An 18,016-nucleotide genomic window follows, 5' to 3' on the forward strand; every position below is an offset into this window, starting at 1 on the left:
GTCCTCTTGTACTTAAGTCGGCATTGTGCCTTTTGTATTAAATTCGGATGCAATTTCTGTGTTTCATCGTCAATAAGAAGGTGCAAGGTATACAGTAAACCTGAAGTGAAGCATCGGAATCTAAAACTGGACTCACAGGAGAGGTTCAAATGATAGAAAGTTAGAGTCCCAGTCCTCTTGTACTTAAGTCGGCATTGTGCCTTTTGAATTTAATACCGATGCAATTTCTGTGCTCCATCGTCAATAAGAAAGTCCATGGTATGCAGTAAACCTGAAGTGTAACATCGGCATCTAAAACTGGACTCACAGGAGAGGTTCAAATCATAGAAAGTTATAGTGTCAGTCCCCTTGTACTTAAGTCGGCATTGTGACTTTTAAATTAAATTCAGATGCAATTTCTGTGTTTCATCATCAATAAGAAGGTGCAAGGTATACAGTAAACCTAAAGTCAAGCTATGGAATCTAAAACTGGACTCACAGGAGAGGTTCAAATCATAGAAATTTAGAGTGTCAGGCGTGCTGTACTTAAGTCGGCATTGCGCTTTTTGTATAAAATACGGATGCAATTTCTGTGTTTCATCGTCAATAAGAAGGTGCAAGGTATACAGTAAACCTGAAGTGAAGCGTCGGAATCTAAAACTGGAATCACAGGAGAGGTTCAAATCATAGAAAGTGAGTGTGTCAGTCCAATGTACTTAACTCGGCATTGTGCCTTTTGTATTAAATTGGGATGCAATTTCTGTGTTTCATCTTCAATAAGAAGGTCCAAAGGATACAGTAAACCTGAAGTGAAGCATCGGAATGTGAAACTGGACTCACAGGAGAGGTTCAAATCATAGAAAGTTAGAGTGTCCGTCCTCTTGTACTTACGTTGGCCCTGTGCGTTTCGAATTTAATTCCGAATCAATTTCTGTGTTTCATCGTCAATAAGAAGGTCCGAGGTATACACTAAACCTGAAGTGAACCATCGGAATCTAAAACAGGAATCACAGGAGTGGTTCAAATCATAGAAAGTGAGAGTGTCAGTCCTCTTGTACTTAAGTCGGCATTGGGCTATTTTGAATTTAATTCCGATGCAATTTCTGTATTTCATCGTCAATAAGAACGTCCAAGGTACACAGTTAACCTAAAGTGAAGCATCGGAATGTAAAACTGGACTCACAGGAGAGGTTCAAATCATACAAAAGTGAGAGTGTCAGTCCTCTTGTACTTATGTCGGCGTTGTGCCTTTTGTATTAAATTCGGATTCAATTTCTGTGTTTCATCGTCAATAAGAAGGTGCAAGGTATACAGTAAACCTGAAGTGAAGCATCGGAATCTAAAACTGGACTCACATTAGGGGTTCAAATCATTGAAAGTTAGAGTGTCAGTCCTCTTGTACTTAAGTCTTCATTGTGCCTTTTGTAATAAATTCGGATGCAATTTCTGTGTTTCATCGTCAATAAGAAGGGCCAAGGGATACAGTAAACCTGAAGTAAAGCAACGGAATCTAAAACTGGACTCACAGGAGAGGTTCAAATCATAGAAAGTTGGAGTGTCGGTCCTCTTGTACCTAAGTCGGCATTGTGCCATTCGAATTTAATTCCGATGCAATTTCTGTGCCTCATCGTCAATAAGAAGGTCCAAGGTACACAGAAAACCTGAAGTGAAGCATCGGAATCTGAAACTGGACTAACAGGAGAGGTTCAATTCATAGAAAGTTAGAGTGTCATTCCTCTTGTGCTTAAGTCGGCATTGTGCCTTTTGAATTTACTTCCGATGCAATTTCCGTGTTTCATCGTCAATACGAAGGTCCAAGGTATACAGTAAACCTGAAGTTAAGCATCGGAATCTAAAACTGGACTCACAGGACAGGTTCAAATCATATAAAGTTAGAGTGTCAGTCCTCTTGTACTTAAGTCGGAATTGTGACTTTTGTATTAAATTCGGATGCAATTCCTGTGTTTCATCATCAATAAGAAGGTCCAAGGGTACACTATACCTGAAGTGAAGCTTTGGAATCTAAAACTGGACTCACAGGAGAGGTTCAAATCATAGAAAGTTAGAGTTTCAGTCCTCTTGTACTTAAGTCCGCATTGTGCCTTTTGTATCAAATTCGGATACAATTTCTGTCTTTCGTCGTCAATGAGAAGGGGCAAGGTATACAGTAAACCAGAAGTGAAACATCGGAATCTAAAACTGGACTCACAGGAGATGTTAAAATCATAGAATGTGAGAGTGTCAGTCCTCTTGTACTTAAGTCGGCATTGTGCCATTGTATTAAATTTGGATGCAATTTCTGAGTTTCATCGTCCATAAGGAGGTCCAAGGGATGCAGTAAACCTGAAGTGAAGCATCGTAATCTAAAACTGAACTCACAGGAGAGGTTCAAATCATAGAAAGTGAGAAAGTCAGTCTTCATGTACTTAAGTCGGCATTGTGCTCTTGTTTTAAATTTGGATGCTATTTCTGTGTTTCATCGTCATTAAGAAGGTCCAAGGGATACAGTAAACCTGAAGTGATGCATCGGAATATAAAACTGGACTCACAGGAAATGTTCAAATCATAGAAATTTAAAGTGTCAGTCCTCTTGTACTTAAGTCGGCATTGTGCCTTTTGTATTAACTTCGGATGGCATTTCTGTGTTTCATTGTCAATAAGAAGGTCCAAAGAATACAGTAAACCTGAAGTGATGCATCAGAATGTAAAACTGGACTCACAGGAGAGGTTCAAATCATAGAATGTTAGAGTGTCCGTCCTCTTGTACTTAAGTCGGCGTTGTGCTATTTTGAATTTAATTCCGATGCAATTTCTGTGTTTCATCGTCAATAAGAAGGTGCAAGGTATACAACTCAACCTGAAGTGAAGCATCGGAACGTAAAACTGGACTCACAGGAGAGGTTCAAATCATAGAATGTTAGAGTGTCCGTCCTCTTGTACTTACGTTGGCCGTGTGCCTTTCGAATTTAATTCCGATTCAATTTCTGTGTTTCATCGTCAATAGGAAGGTCCAAGGTATACACTAAACCAGAAGTGAACCATCGGAATCTAAAACAGGGCTCACAGGAGTGGTTCAAATCATAGAAAGTGAGAGTGTCAGTCCCCTTGTACTGAAGTCGGCATTGTGCCTTTTGTTTTAAATTCGGATGCAATTTCTGTGTTTCATCGTCAATAGCAAGGTCCAAGGGATACAGTAAACCTGAAGTGAAGCATCGGAATCTAAAACTAAACTCACAGGAGAGGTTCAAATCATAGAAAGTTAGAGTGTCCGTCCTCTTGTACTTAAGTCGGCATTGTGCTATTTTCAATTTAATTCCGATGCAATTTCTGTATTTCATCGTCAGTAAGAACGTCCAAGGTATACAGTAAACCTGAAGTGAAGCATCGGAATCTAAAACTGGTCTCAGAGGAGAGGATCAAATCATAGAAAGTTAGAGTCTCAGTCCTCTTGTACTTAAGTCGGCATTGTGCTATTTTCAATTTAATTCCGATGCAATTTCTGTGTTTCATCGTCAATAAGAAGGTGCAAGGTATACAACTCAACCTGAAGTGAAGCATCGGAACGTAAAACTGGACTCACAGGAGAGGTTCCAATCATAAAAAGTTAGAGTGTCATTCCTCTTGTACTTAAGTCGGCATTGTGCCTTTTTTATTAAATTCGGATGCAATTTCTGTGTTTCATCGTCAATAAGAAGGTGCAAGGTATACAGCAAACCTGAAGTGAAGCATCAGAATGTAAAACTGGACTCACAGGAGAGGTTCAAATCATAGAATGTTAGAGTGTCCGTCCTCTTGTACTTAAGTCGGCGTTGTGCTATTTTGAATTTAATTCCGATGCAATTTCTGTGCTCCATCGTCAATAAGAAGGTCCATGGTATGCAGTAAACCTGAAGTGTAACATCGGCATCAAAAACTGGACTCACAGGAGAGGTTCAAATCATAGAAAGTTAGAGTGTCACTCCTCGTGTATTTAAGTCGGCATTGTGGCTTTTGCATTTAATTCCGATGCTATTCCTAAGTTTCATCGTCAATAAGAAGGTCCAAGGTATACAGTAAACCTGAAGTGAAGCATCGGAATCTAAAACTCGACTCACAGGAGAGGTTCAAATCATAGAAAGTTATAGTGTCAGTCCCCTTGTACTTAAGTCGGCATTGTGACTTTTAAATTAAATTCAGATGCAATTTCTGTGTTTCATCATCAATAAGAAGGTGCAAGGTATACAGTAAACCTGAAGTCAAGCTATGGAATCTAAAACTGGACTCACAGGAGAGGCTCAAATCATAGAAATTTAGAGTGTCAGTCCTCCTGTACTTAAGTCGGCATTGCGCCTTTTGTATAAAATACGGATGCAATTTCTGTGTTTCGTCGTCAATAAGAGGGCGCAAGGTATACAGTAAACCTGAAATGAAGCATCGGAATCTAAAACTGGACTCACAGGAGAGGGTCAAATCATAGAAAGTGAGAGTGTCAGTCCTCTTGTACTTAAGTCGGCATTGTGCCTTTTGAATTAAATTCGGATGCAATTTCTGTGTTTCATCGACAATAAGAGGGTCCAAGGGATACAGTAAACCTGAAGTGAAGCATCGGAATCTAAAACTGGACTCACAGGAGAGGTTCAAATCATAGAAAGTGAGAGTGTCAGTCCTCTTGTACTTAAGTTGGCATTGTGCTATTGTATTAAATTGGGATGCAATTTCTGTGTTTCATCGTCAATTAGAAGGTCCAAAGGATACACTAAACCTGAAGTGAAGCATCGGAATGTAAAACTGGACTCACAGGAGAGGTTCAAATCATAGAAAGTTAGAGTGTCCGTCCTCTTGTACTTACGTTGGCCGTGTGCCTTTCGAATTTAATTCCGATTCAATTTCTGTGTTTCATCGTCAATAAGAAGGTCCAAGGTATACACTAAACCTGAAGTGAACCATCGGAATCTAAAACAGGGCTCACAGGAGTGGTTCAAATCATAGAAAGTGAAAGTGTCAGTCCCCTTGTACTTAAGTCGGCATTGTGCCTTTTGTTTTAAATTCGGATGCAATGTTTGTGTTTCATCGTCAATAACAAGGTCCAAGGGATACAGTAAACCTGAAGTGAAGCATCGGAATCTAAAACTAAACTCACAGGAGAGGTTCAAATCATAGAAAGTTAGAGTGTCCGTCCTCTTGTACTTAAGTCGGCATTGTGCTATTTTTTCCGATGCAATTTCTGTATTTCATCGTCAATAAGAACGTCCAAGGTATACAGTAAACCTGAAGTGAAGCATCGGAATCTAAAACTGGTCTCTGAGGAGAGGATCAAATCATAGAAAGTTAGAGTCTCAGTCCTCTTGTACTTAAGTCGGCATTGTGCCTTTTGAATTTAATTCCGATGCAATTTCTGTGCCCCATCGTCAATAAGAAGGTAAATGATATACAGTAAACCTGAAGTGTAAAATCGGCATATAAAACTGGACTCACGGGGGAGGTTCAAATCAAAGAAAGTGAAAGTGTCGGTCCTCTTGTACTTAAGTCGGCATTGTGCCTTTTGTATTAACTTCGGATGGCATTTCTGTGTTTCATTGTCAATAAGAAGGTCCAAAGGATACAGTAAACCTGAAGTGATGCTCGGAATATAAAACTGGACTCACAGGAGACGTTCAAATCATAGAAATTTAGAGTGTCAGTCCTCTTGTACTTAAGCCGGCATTGTGCCTTTGGAATTTAATTCCGATGCAATTTCTGTGTTTCATCGTCAATAAGAAGGTGCAAGGTATACAGCAAACCTGAAGTGAATCATCGGAATCTAAAACTGGTCTCACAGGAGAGGATCAAATCATAGAAAGTTAGAGTCTCAGTCCTCTTGTACTTAACTCGGCATTGTGTCTTTTGAATTAAATTCGATGCAATTTCTGTGTTTCATGGTCAATAAGAAGGTGCAAGGTATACAGTAAACCTAAAGTGAAGCATCGGAATCTAAAACTGGACTCACAGGAGAGGTTCAAATCACGGAAAGTGAGAGTATCAGTCCTCTTGTACTTAAGTCGGCATTGTGCCTTTTGTATTAAATTCGGATGCAATTTCTGTGTTACATCGTCAATAAGAACGTCCAAGGGATACAGTAAACCTGAAGTGAAGCATCGGAATCTAATACTGGACTCACAGGAGAGGTTCAAATCATAGAAAGTTAGAGTGTCCGTCCTCTTGTACTTAAGTCGGCGTTGTGCTATTTTGAATTTAATTCCGATGCAATTTCTGTGCTCCATCGTCAATAAGAAGGTCCATGGTATGCAGTAAACCTGAAGTGTAACATCGGCATCTAAAACTGGACTCACAGGAGAGGTTCAAATCATAGAAAGTTACAGTGGCACTCCTCTTGTATTTAAGTCGGAATTGTGGCTTTTGAATTTAATTCCGATGCTATTCCTAAGTTTCATCGTCAATAAGAAGGTCCAAGGTATACAGTAAACCTGAAGTGAAGCATCGGAATCTAAAACTCGACTCACAGGATAGGTTCAAATCATAGAAAGTTATAGTGTCAGTCCCCTTGTACTTAAGTCGGAATTGTGACTTTTAAATTAAATTCAGATGCAATTTCTGTGTTTCATCATCAATAAGAAGGTGCAAGGTTTACAGTAAACCGGAAGTCAAGCTATGGAATCTAAAACTGGACTCACAGGAGAGGTTCAAATCATAGAAATTTAGAGTGTCAGTCCTCCTGTACTTAAGTCGGCATTGCGCCTTTTGTATAAAATGCGGATGCAATTTCTGTGTTTCGTCGTCAATAAGTGGGTGCAAGGTATACAGTAAACCTGAAATGAAGCATCGGAGTCAAAAACTGGACTCACAGGGGAGGGTCACATCATAGAAAGTGAGAGTGTCAGCCCTCCTGTACTTAAGTCGGCATTGCGCCTTTTGTATAAAATACGGATGCAATTTCTGTGTTTCGTCGTCAATAAGAGGGTCCAAGGGATACAGTAAACCTGAAGTGAAGCATCGGAATCTAAAACTGGACTCACAGGAGAGGGTCAAATCATAGAAAGTGAGAGTGTCAGTCCTCTTGTACTTAAGTCGGCATTGTGCCTTTTGTATTAAATTCGGATGCAATTTCTGTGTTTCATCGACAATAAGAGGGTCCAAGGGATACAGTAAACCTGAAGTGAAGCATCGGAATCTAAAACTGGACTCACAGGAGAGGTTCAAATCATAGAAAGTGAGAGTGTCAGTCCTCTTGTACTTAAGTTGGCATTGTGCTATTGTATTAAATTGGGATGCAATTTCTGTGTTTCATCGTCAATAAGAAGGTGCAAGGGATAGAGTAAACCTGAAGTGAAGCATCGGAATCTGAAACTGGACTCACAGGAGGGCTTCAAATCATAGAAAGTGAGAGTGTCAGTCTTCTGGTACTTAAGTCGGCATTGTGCCATTGTATTAAATTCGGATGCAATTTCTGTGTTTCATCGTCAATAAGAAGGTCCAAAGGATACACTAAACCTGAAGTGAAGCATCGGAATGTAAAACTGGACTCACAGGAGAGGTTCAAATCATAGAAAGTTAGAGTGTCCGTCCTCTTGTACTTACGTTGGCCGTGTGCCTTTCGAATTTAATTCCGATTCAATTTCTGTGTTTCATCGTCAATAAGAAGGTCCAAGGTATACACTAAACCTGAAGTGAACCATCGGAATCTAAAACAGGGCTCACAGGAGTGGTTCAAATCATAGAAAGTGAAAGTGTCAGTCCCCTTGTACTTAAGTCGGCATTGTGCCTTTTGTTTTAAATTCGGATGCAATGTTTGTGTTTCATCGTCAATAACAAGGTCCAAGGGATACAGTAAACCTGAAGTGAAGCATCGGAATCTAAAACTAAACTCACAGGAGAGTTTCAAATCATAGAAAGTTAGAGTGTCCGTCCTCTTGTACTTAAGTCGGCATTGTGCTATTTTCAATTTAATTCCGATGCAATTTCTGTATTTCATCGTCAATAAGAACGTCCAAGGTATACAGTAAACCTGAAGTGAAGCATCGGAATCTAAAACTGGTCTCTGAGGAGAGGATCAAATCATAGAAAGTTAGAGTCTCAGTCCTCTTGTACTTAAGTCGGCATTGTGCCTTTTGAATTTAATTCCGATGCAATTTCTGTGCCCCATCGTCAATAAGAAGGTAAATGGTATACAGTAAACCTGAAGTGTAAAATCGGCATATAAAACTGGACTCACGGGGGAGGTTCAAATCAAAGAAAGTGAAAGTGTCGGTCCTCTTGTACTTAAGTCGGCATTGTGCCTTTTGTATTAACTTCGGATGGCATTTCTGTGTTTCATTGTCAATAAGAAGGTCCAAAGGATACAGTAAACCTGAAGTGATGCATCGGAATATAAAACTGGACTCACAGGAGACGTTCAAATCATAGAAATTTAGAGTGTCAGTCCTCTTGTACTTAAGCCGGCATTGTGCCTTTGGAATTTAATTCCGATGCAATTTCTGTGTTTCATCGTCAATAAGAAGGTGCAAGGTATACAGCAAACCTGAAGTGAATCATCGGAATCTAAAACTGGTCTCACAGGAGAGGATCAAATCATAGAAAGTTAGAGTCTCAGTCCTCTTGTACTTAACTCGGCATTGTGTCTTTTGAATTAAATTCGATGCAATTTCTGTGTTTCATGGTCAATAAGAAGGTGCGAGGTATACAGTAAACCTAAAGTGAAGCATCGGAATCTAAAACTGGACTCACAGGAGAGGTTCAAATCACGGAAAGTGAGAGTATCAGTCCTCTTGTACTTAAGTCGGCATTGTGCCTTTTGTATTAAATTCGGATGCAATATCTGTGTTACATCGTCAATAAGAACGTCCAAGGGATACAGTAAACCTGAAGTGAAGCATCGGAATCTAATACTGGACTCACAGGAGAGGTTCAAATCATAGAAAGTTAGAGTGTCCGTCCTCTTGTACTTAAGTCGGCGTTGTGCTATTTTGAATTTAATTCCGATGCAATTTCTGTGCTCCATCGTCAATAAGAAGGTCCATGGTATGCAGTAAACCTGAAGTGTAACATCGGCATCTAAAACTGGACTCACAGGAGAGGTTCAAATCATAGAAAGTTACAGTGGCACTCCTCTTGTATTTAAGTCGGAATTGTGGCTTTTGAATTTAATTCCGATGCTATTCATAAGTTTCATCGTCAATAAGAAGGTCCAAGGTATACAGTAAACCTGAAGTGAAGCATCGGAATCTAAGACTCGACTCACAGGATAGGTTCAAATCATAGAAAGTTATAGTGTCAGTCCCCTTGTACTTAAGTCGGAATTGTGACTTTTAAATTAAATTCAGATGCAATTTCTGTGTTTCATCATCAATAAGAAGGTGCAAGGTTTACAGTAAACCGGAAGTCAAGCTATTGAATCTAAAACTGGACTCACAGGAGAGGTTCAAATCATAGAAATTTAGAGTGTCAGTCCTCCTGTACTTAAGTCGGCATTGCGCCTTTTGTATAAAATGCGGATGCAATTTCTGTGTTTCGTCGTCAATAAGTGGGTGCAAGGTATACAGTAAACCTGAAATGAAGCATCGGAGTCAAAAACTGGACTCACAGGGGAGGGTCACATCATAGAAAGTGAGAGTGTCAGCCCTCTTGTACTTAAGTCGGCATTGTGCCTTTTGTATTAAATTCGGATGCAATTTCTGTGTTTCATCGACAATAAGAGGGTCCAAGGGATACAGTAAACCTGAAGTGAAGCATCGGAATCTAAAACTGGACTCACAGGAGAGGTTCAAATCATAGAAAGTGAGAGTGTCAGTCTTCTTGTACTCAAGTCGGCATTGTGCCTTTAGTTTTAAATACGGATGCAATTTCTGTGTTTCATCGTCAATAACAAGGTCCAAGGAATACAGTAAACCTGAAGTGAAGCATCGGAATCTAAAACTAAACTCACAGGAGAGGTTCAAATCATAGAAAGTTAGAGTGTCCGTCCTCTTGTACTTAGGTCGGCATTGTGGTATTTTGAATTTAATTCCGATGCAATTTCTGTATTTCATCGACAATAAGAACGTCCAAGGTATACAGTAAACCTGAAGTGAAGCATCGGAATCTAAAACTGGACTAACAGGAGAGGTTCAAATCATAGAAAGTTAGAGTGTCAGTCCTCTTGTACTTAAGTCGGCATTGTGCCTTTGTATTATATTTGGATGTAATTTCTGAGTTTCATCGTCCATAAGGAGGTCCAAAGGATACATTAAACCTGAAGTGGAGCATCGGAATCTAAAACTGGACTCACAGGAGAGGTTCAAGTCATAGAAAGTGAGAGTGTCAGTCTTCTTGTACTTAAGTCGGCATTGTGCTATTGTTTTAAATTCGGATGCAATTTCTGTGTTTCATCGTCAATAAGAAGGTCCAAGGGATACAGTAAACCTGAAGTGAAGCATCGGAATCTAAAACTGGACTCACAGGAGAGGTTCAAATCATAGAAAGTGAAAGTGTCGGTCCTCTTGTACTTAAGTCGGCATTGTGCCTTTTGTATTAACTTCGGATGGCATTTATGTATTTCATTGTCAATAAGAAGGTCCAAAGGATACAGTAAACCTGAAGTGATGCATCGGAATATAAAACTGGACTCACAGGAGACGTTCAAATAATAGAAATTTAGAGTGTCATTCCTCTTGTACTTAAGTCGGCATTGTGCCTTTTGTATTAAATTCGGATGCAATTTCTGTGTTACATCGTCAATAAGAAGGTCCAAGTGATACAAAAAAACCTGAAGTGAAGCATCGGAATCTAAAACTGGACTCACAGGAGAGGTTCAAATCATAGAAAGTTAGAGTGTCCGTCCTCTTGTACTTAAGTCGGCGTTGTGCTATTTTGAATTTAATCCGATCCAATATCTGTGCTCCATCGTCAATACGAAGGTCCATGGTATGCAGTAAACATGAAGTGAAGCATCGGAATCTAAAACTCGACTCACAGGAGAGGTTCAAATCATAGAAAGTTATAGTGTCAGTCCCCTTGTACTTATGTCGGCATTGTGACTTTTAAATTAAATTCAGAAGCAATTTCTGTGTTTCATCATCAATAAGAAGGTGCAAGGTACACAGTAAACATGAAGTCAAGCTATGGAATCTAAAACTGGACTCACAGGAGAGGTTCAAATCATAGAAATTTAGAGTGTCAATCCTCCTGTACTTAAGTCTGCATTGTGCCTTTTGTATAAAATACGGATGCTATTTCTGTGTTTCGTCGTCAATAAGAGGGTGCATGGTATACAGTAAACCTGAAATGAAGCATCGGAATCTAAAACTGGACTCACAGGAGAGGGTCAAATCATAGAAAGTGAGAGTGTCAGTCCTCCTGTACTTAAGTCGGCATTGTGCCTTTTGTATTAAATTCGGATGCAATTTCTGTGTTTCACCGACAATACGAGGGTCCAAGGTATACAGTAAACCTGAAGTGAAGCATCGGAATCTAAAACAGGACTCACAGGAGAGGTTCAAATCATAGAAAGTGAGAGTGTCAGTCCTCTTGTACTTAAGTTGGCATTGTGCTATTGTATTAAATTGGGATGCAATTTCTGTGTTTCATCATCAATAAGAAGGTGCAAGGGATACAGTAAATCTGAAGTGAAGCATCGGAATCTGAAACTGGACTCACAGGAGAGCTTCAAATCATAGAATGTGAGAGTGTCAGTCTTCTCGTACTTAAGTCGGCATTGTGCTATTGTATTAAATTCGGATGCAATTTCTGTGTTTCATCGTCAATAAGAAGGTCCAAAGGATACAGTAAACCTGAAGTGAAGCATCGGAATGGAAAACTGGACTCACAGGAGAGGTTCAAATCATAGTAAGTGAGAGTGTCAGTCCTCTTGTACTTAAGTTGGCATTGTGCTATTGTATTAAATTGGGATGCAATTTCTGTGTTTCATCATCAATAAGAAGGTGCAAGGGATACAGTAAACCTGAAGTGAAGCATCGGAATCTAAAACTGGACCCACAGGAGAGCTTCAAATCATAGAATGTGAGAGTGTCAGTCTTCTTGTATTTAAGTCGGCATTGTGCTATTGTATTAAATTCGGATGCAATTTCTGTGTTTCATCGTCAATAAGAAGGTCCAAGGTATACACTAAACCTGAAGTGAACCATCGGAATCTAAAACAGGACTCACAGGCGTGGTTCAAATCATAGAAAGTGAGAGTGTCAGTCCTCTTGTACTTAAGTCGGCATTGTGCTATTTTGAATTTAATTCCGATGCAATTTCTGTATTTCATCGTCAATAAGAACGTCCAAGGTATACAGTGAACCTGAAGTGAAGCAACGGAATCTAAAACTGGACTCACAGGACAGGTTCAAATCATAGAAAGTTAGAGTCTCAGTCTTCTTGTACTTAAGTCGGCATTGTGCCTTTTGTATTAAATTCGGATGCAATTTCTGTGTATCATCGTCAATAAGAAGGTCCAAGGGATACAGTAAACCTGAAGTGAAGCATCAGAATCTAACACTGGACTCACATTTGAGGTTCAAATCATAGAAAGTTAGAGTGTCATTCCTCTTGTACTTAAGTCGGCATTGTGCCATTTGAATTTAATTCCGATGCAATTTCTGTGTTTCATCGTCAATAAGAAGGTCCACGGTATACAGTAAACCTGAAGTGAAGCATCGGAATCTAAAACTGGACTCACAGGAGAGGTTCAAATCATAGAAAGTAAGAGTGTCACTCCTCTTGTACTGAAGTCGGCATTGTGACTTTTGATTTTAATTCCAATGCAATTCCTAAGTTTCATCGTCAATAAGATGGTCCAAGGTATACAGTAAACCTGAAGTGAAGCATCGGAATCTAAAACTGGACTCACAGGAGAGCTTCAAATCATAGAAAGTTAGAGTCTCAGTCCTCTAGTACTTAAGTCGGCATTGTGCCTTTTGAATTTAATTCGTATGCAATTTCTGTGCTCCATCGTTAATAAGAAGGTCCATGGTATACAGTAAACCTGAAGTGTAAAATCGGCATCTAAAACTGGACTCACAGGAGAGGTTCAAATCATAGAAAGTTAGAGTGTCACTCCTCTTGTACTGAAGTCGGCATTGTGGCTTTTGAATTTAATTCCGCTGCAATTCCTAAGTTTCATCGTCAATAAGAAGGTCCAAGGTATACAGTAAACCTGAAGTGAAGCATCGGAATCTAAAACTCGACTCACAGGAGAAGTTCAAATCATAGAAAATTACAGTGTCAGTCCTCTTGTACTTAAGTCAGCATTGTGCCTTGTGCATTAAATTCGGATGCAATTTCTGTGTTTCATCGTCAATACGAAAGTCCAAGGGATACAGTAAACCTGAAGTGAAGCATCGGAATCTAAAACTGGACTCACAGGAGAGGTTCTAATCATAGAAATTTAGAGTGTCCGTCCTCTTGTACTTAAGTCGGCATTGTGCTACTTTGAATTTAATTCCGATGCAATTTCTGTGTTTCATCGTCATTAAAAAGGTCCAAGGGATATAGTAAACCTGAAGTGAAGCATCTGAATCTAAAACTAAACTCACAGGAGAGGTTCAAATGATAGAAAGTTAGAGTGTCCGTCCTCTTGCAATGAATTCGGCATTGTGCTATTTTGAATTTAATTCCGATGCAATTTCTGTATTTCACCGTCAATAAGAACGTCCAAGGTATACAGTAAAAATGAAGTGAAGCATCGGAATCTAAAACTCGGCTCACAGGAGAGGTTCAAATCATAGAAAGTTAGAGTGTCAGTCTTCTTGTACTTAAGTCGGCATTGTGCCTTTTGTATTAAATTCGGATGCAATTTCTGTGTATCATCGTCAATAAGAAGGTCCAAGGGATACAGTAAACCTGAAGTGAAGCATCAGAATCTAACACTGGACTCACATTTGAGGTTCAAATCATAGAAAGTTAGAGTGTCATTCCTCTTGTACTTAAGTCGGCATTGTGATTTTTGTATTTAATTCGGATGCAATTTCTGTTTTTCTTCGTCAATAAGAAGGTCCAAGGGATACAGTAAACCTGAAGTGAAGCATCGGAATCTAAAACTGGACTCACAGGAGAGGTTCAAATCATAGAAAATTAGAGTGTCAGTCCTCTTGTACTTAAGTCGGCATTGTGCCATTTGAATTTAATTCCGATGCAATTTCTGTGTTTCATCGTCAATAAGAAGGTCCACGGTATACAGTAAACCTGAAGTGAAGCATCGGAATCTAAAACTGGACTCACAGGAGAGGTTCAAATCATAGAAAGTAAGAGTGTCACTCCTCTTGTACTGAAGTCGGCATTGTGACTTTTGATTTTAATTCCAATGCAATTCCTAAGTTTCATCGTCAATAAGATGGTCCAAGGTATACAGTAAACCTGAAGTGAAGCATCGGAATCTAAAACTGGACTCACAGGAGAGCTTCAAATCATAGAAAGTTAGAGTCTCAGTCCTCTAGTACTTAAGTCGGCATTGTGCCTTTTGAATTTAATTCGTATGCAATTTCTGTGCTCCATCGTTAATAAGAAGGTCCATGGTATACAGTAAACCTGAAGTGTAAAATCGGCATCTAAAACTGGACTCACAGGAGAGGTTCAAATCATAGAAAGTTAGAGTGTCACTCCTCTTGTACTGAAGTCGGCATTGTGGCTTTTGAATTTAATTCCGCTGCAATTCCTAAGTTTCATCGTCAATAAGAAGGTCCAAGGTATACAGTAAACCTGAAGTGAAGCATCGGAATCTAAAACTCGACTCACAGGAGAAGTTCAAATCATAGAAAATTACAGTGTCAGTCCTCTTGTACTTAAGTCAGCATTGTGCCTTGTGCATTAAATTCGGATGCAATTTCTGTGTTTCATCGTCAATACGAAAGTCCAAGGGATACAGTAAACCTGAAGTGAAGCATCGGAATCTAAAACTGGACTCACAGGAGAGGTTCTAATCATAGAAATTTAGAGTGTCCGTCCTCTTGTACTTAAGTCGGCATTGTGCTACTTTGAATTTAATTCCGATGCAATTTCTGTGTTTCATCGTCATTAAAAAGGTCCAAGGGATATAGTAAACCTGAAGTGAAGCATCTGAATCTAAAACTAAACTCACAGGAGAGGTTCAAATGATAGAAAGTTAGAGTGTCCGTCCTCTTGCAATGAATTCGGCATTGTGCTATTTTGAATTTAATTCCGATGCAATTTCTGTATTTCACCGTCAATAAGAACGTCCAAGGTATACAGTAAAAATGAAGTGAAGCATCGGAATCTAAAACTCGACTCACAGGAGAGGTTCAAATCACAAGAAGTTAGAGTCTCAGTCCTCTTGTACTTAAGTCGGCATTGTGCCTTTTGAATTTAATTCCGATGCAATTTCTGTGCTCCATCGTCAATAAGAAGGTAAATGGTATACAGTAAACCTGATGTGTAAAATCGGCATCGAAAACTGGACTCACAGGAGAGGTTCAAATCATAGAAAGTTAGAGTCTCAGTCCTCTTGTACTTAAGTCGGCATTGTGCCTTTTGAATTTAATTCGGATGCAATTTCTGTGTTTCATCGACAATAAGAGGGTCCAAGGGATACAGTAAACCTGAAGTGAAGCATCGGAATCTAAAACTGGACTCACAGGAGAGGTTCAAATCATAGAAAGTGAGAGTGTCAGTCCTCTTGTACTTAAGTTGGCATTGTGCTATTGTATTAAATTGGGATGCAATTTCTGTGTTTCATCGTCAATAAGAAGGTGCAAGGGATAGAGTAAACCTGAAGTGAAGCATCGGAATCTGAAACTGGACTCACAGGAGGGCTTCAAATCATAGAAAGTGAGAGTGTCAGTCTTCTGGTACTTAAGTCGGCATTGTGCTATTGTATTAAATTCGGATGCAATTTCTGTGTTTCATCGTCAATAAGAAGGTCCAAAGGATACACTAAACCTGAAGTCCAGCATCGGAATGTAAAACTGGACTCACAGGAGAGGTTCAAATCATAGAAAGTTAGAGTGTCCGTCCTCTTGTACTTACGTTGGCCGTGTGCCTTTCGAATTTAATTCCGATTCAATTTCTGTGTTTCATCGTCAATAAGAAGGTCCAAGGTATACACTAAACCTGAAGTGAACCATCGGAATCTAAAACAGGGCTCACAGGAGTGGTTCAAATCATAGAAAGTGAAAGTGTCAGTCCCCTTGTACTTAAGTCGGCATTGTGCCTTTTGTTTTAAATTCGGATGCAATGTTTGTGTTTCATCGTCAATAACAAGGTCCAAGGGATACTGTAAACCTGAAGTGAAGCATCGGAATCTAAAACTAAACTCACAGGAGAGGTTCAAATCATAGAAAGTTAGAGTGTCCGTCCTCTCGTACTTAAGTCGGCATTGTGCTACTTTCAATTTAATTCCGATGCAATTTCTGTATTTCATCGTCAATAAGAACGTCCAAGGTATACAGTAAACCTGAAGTGAAGCATCGGAATCTAAAACTGGTCTCTGAGGAGAGGATCAAATCATAGAAAGTTAGAGTCTCAGTCCTCTTGTACTTAAGTCGGCATTGTGCCTTTTGAATTTAATTCTGATGCAATTTCTGTGCCCCATCGTCAATAAGAAGGTAAATGGTATACAGTAAACCTGAAGTGTAAAATCGGCATATAAAACTGGACTCACAGGGGAGGTTCAAATCAAAGAAAGTGAAAGTGTCGGTCCTCTTGTACTTAAGTCGGCATTGTGCCTTTTGTATTAACTTCGGATGGCATTTCTGTGTTTCATTGTCAATAAGAAGGTCCAAAGGATACAGTAAACCTGAAGTGATGCATCGGAACATAAAACTGGACTCACAGGAGACGTTCAAATCATAGAAATTTAGAGTGTCAGTCCTCTTGTACTTAAGCCGGCATTGTGCCTTTGGAATTTAATTCCGATGCAATTTCTGTGTTTCATCGTCAATAAGAAGGTGCAAGGTATACAGCAAACCTGAAGTGAATCATCGGAATCTAAAACTGGTCTCACAGGAGAGGATCAAATCATAGAAAGTTAGAGTGTCAGTCCTCTTGTACTTAACTCGGCATTGTGTCTTTTGAATTAAATTCGATGCAATTTCTGTGTTTCATGGTCAATAAGAAGGTGCAAGGTATACAGTAAACCTAAAGTGAAGCATCGGAATGTAAAACTGGACTCACAGGAGAGGATCAAATCATAGAAAGTTAGAGTCTCAGTCCTATTGTACTTAACTCGGCATTGTGTCTTTTGAATTAAATTCGATGCAATTTCTGTGTTTCATGGTCAATAAGAAGGTGCAAGGTATACAGTAAACCTAAAGTGAAGCATCGGAATCTAAAACTGGACTCACAGGAGAGGTTCAAATCACGAAAGTGAGAGTGTCACTCCTCGTGTATTTAAGTCGGCATTGTGGCTTTTGAATTTAATTCCGATGCTATTCCTAAGTTTCATCGTCAATAAGAAGGTCCAAGGTATACAGAAAACCTGAAGTGAAGCATCGGAATCTAAAACTCGACTCACAGGAGAGGTTCAAATCATAAAAAGTTAGAGTGTCATTCCTCTTGTACTTAAGTCGGCATTGTGCCTTTTTTATTATATTCGGATGCAATTTCTGTGTTTCATCGTCAATAAGAATGTGCAAGGTATACAGCAAACCTGAAGTGAAGCATCAGAATGTAAAACTGGACTCACAGGAGAGGTTCAAATCATAGAATGTTAGAGTGTCCGTCCTCTTGTACTTAAGTCGGCGTTGTGCTATTTTGAATTTAATTCCGATGCAATTTCTGTGCTCCATCGTCAATAAGAAGGTCCATGGTATGCAGTAAACCTGAAGTGTAACATCGGCATCAAAAACTGGACTCACAGGAGAGGTTCAAATCATAGAAAGTTAGAGTGTCACTCCTCGTGTATTTAAGTCGACATTGTGGCTTTTGAATTTAATTACGATGCTATTCCTAAGTTTCATCGTCAATAAGAAGGTCCAAGGTATACAGTAAACCTGAAGTGAAGCATCGGAATCTAAAACTCGACTCACAGGAGAGGTTCAAATCATAGAAAGTTATAGTGTCAGTCCCCTTGTACTTAAGTCGGCATTGTGACTTTTAAATTAAATTCAGATGCAATTTCTGTGTTTCATCA

This window comes from Schistocerca americana, chromosome 8 (assembly GCF_021461395.2).
Source record: "Schistocerca americana isolate TAMUIC-IGC-003095 chromosome 8, iqSchAmer2.1, whole genome shotgun sequence".
NCBI lineage: Eukaryota > Metazoa > Arthropoda > Insecta > Orthoptera > Acrididae > Schistocerca > Schistocerca americana.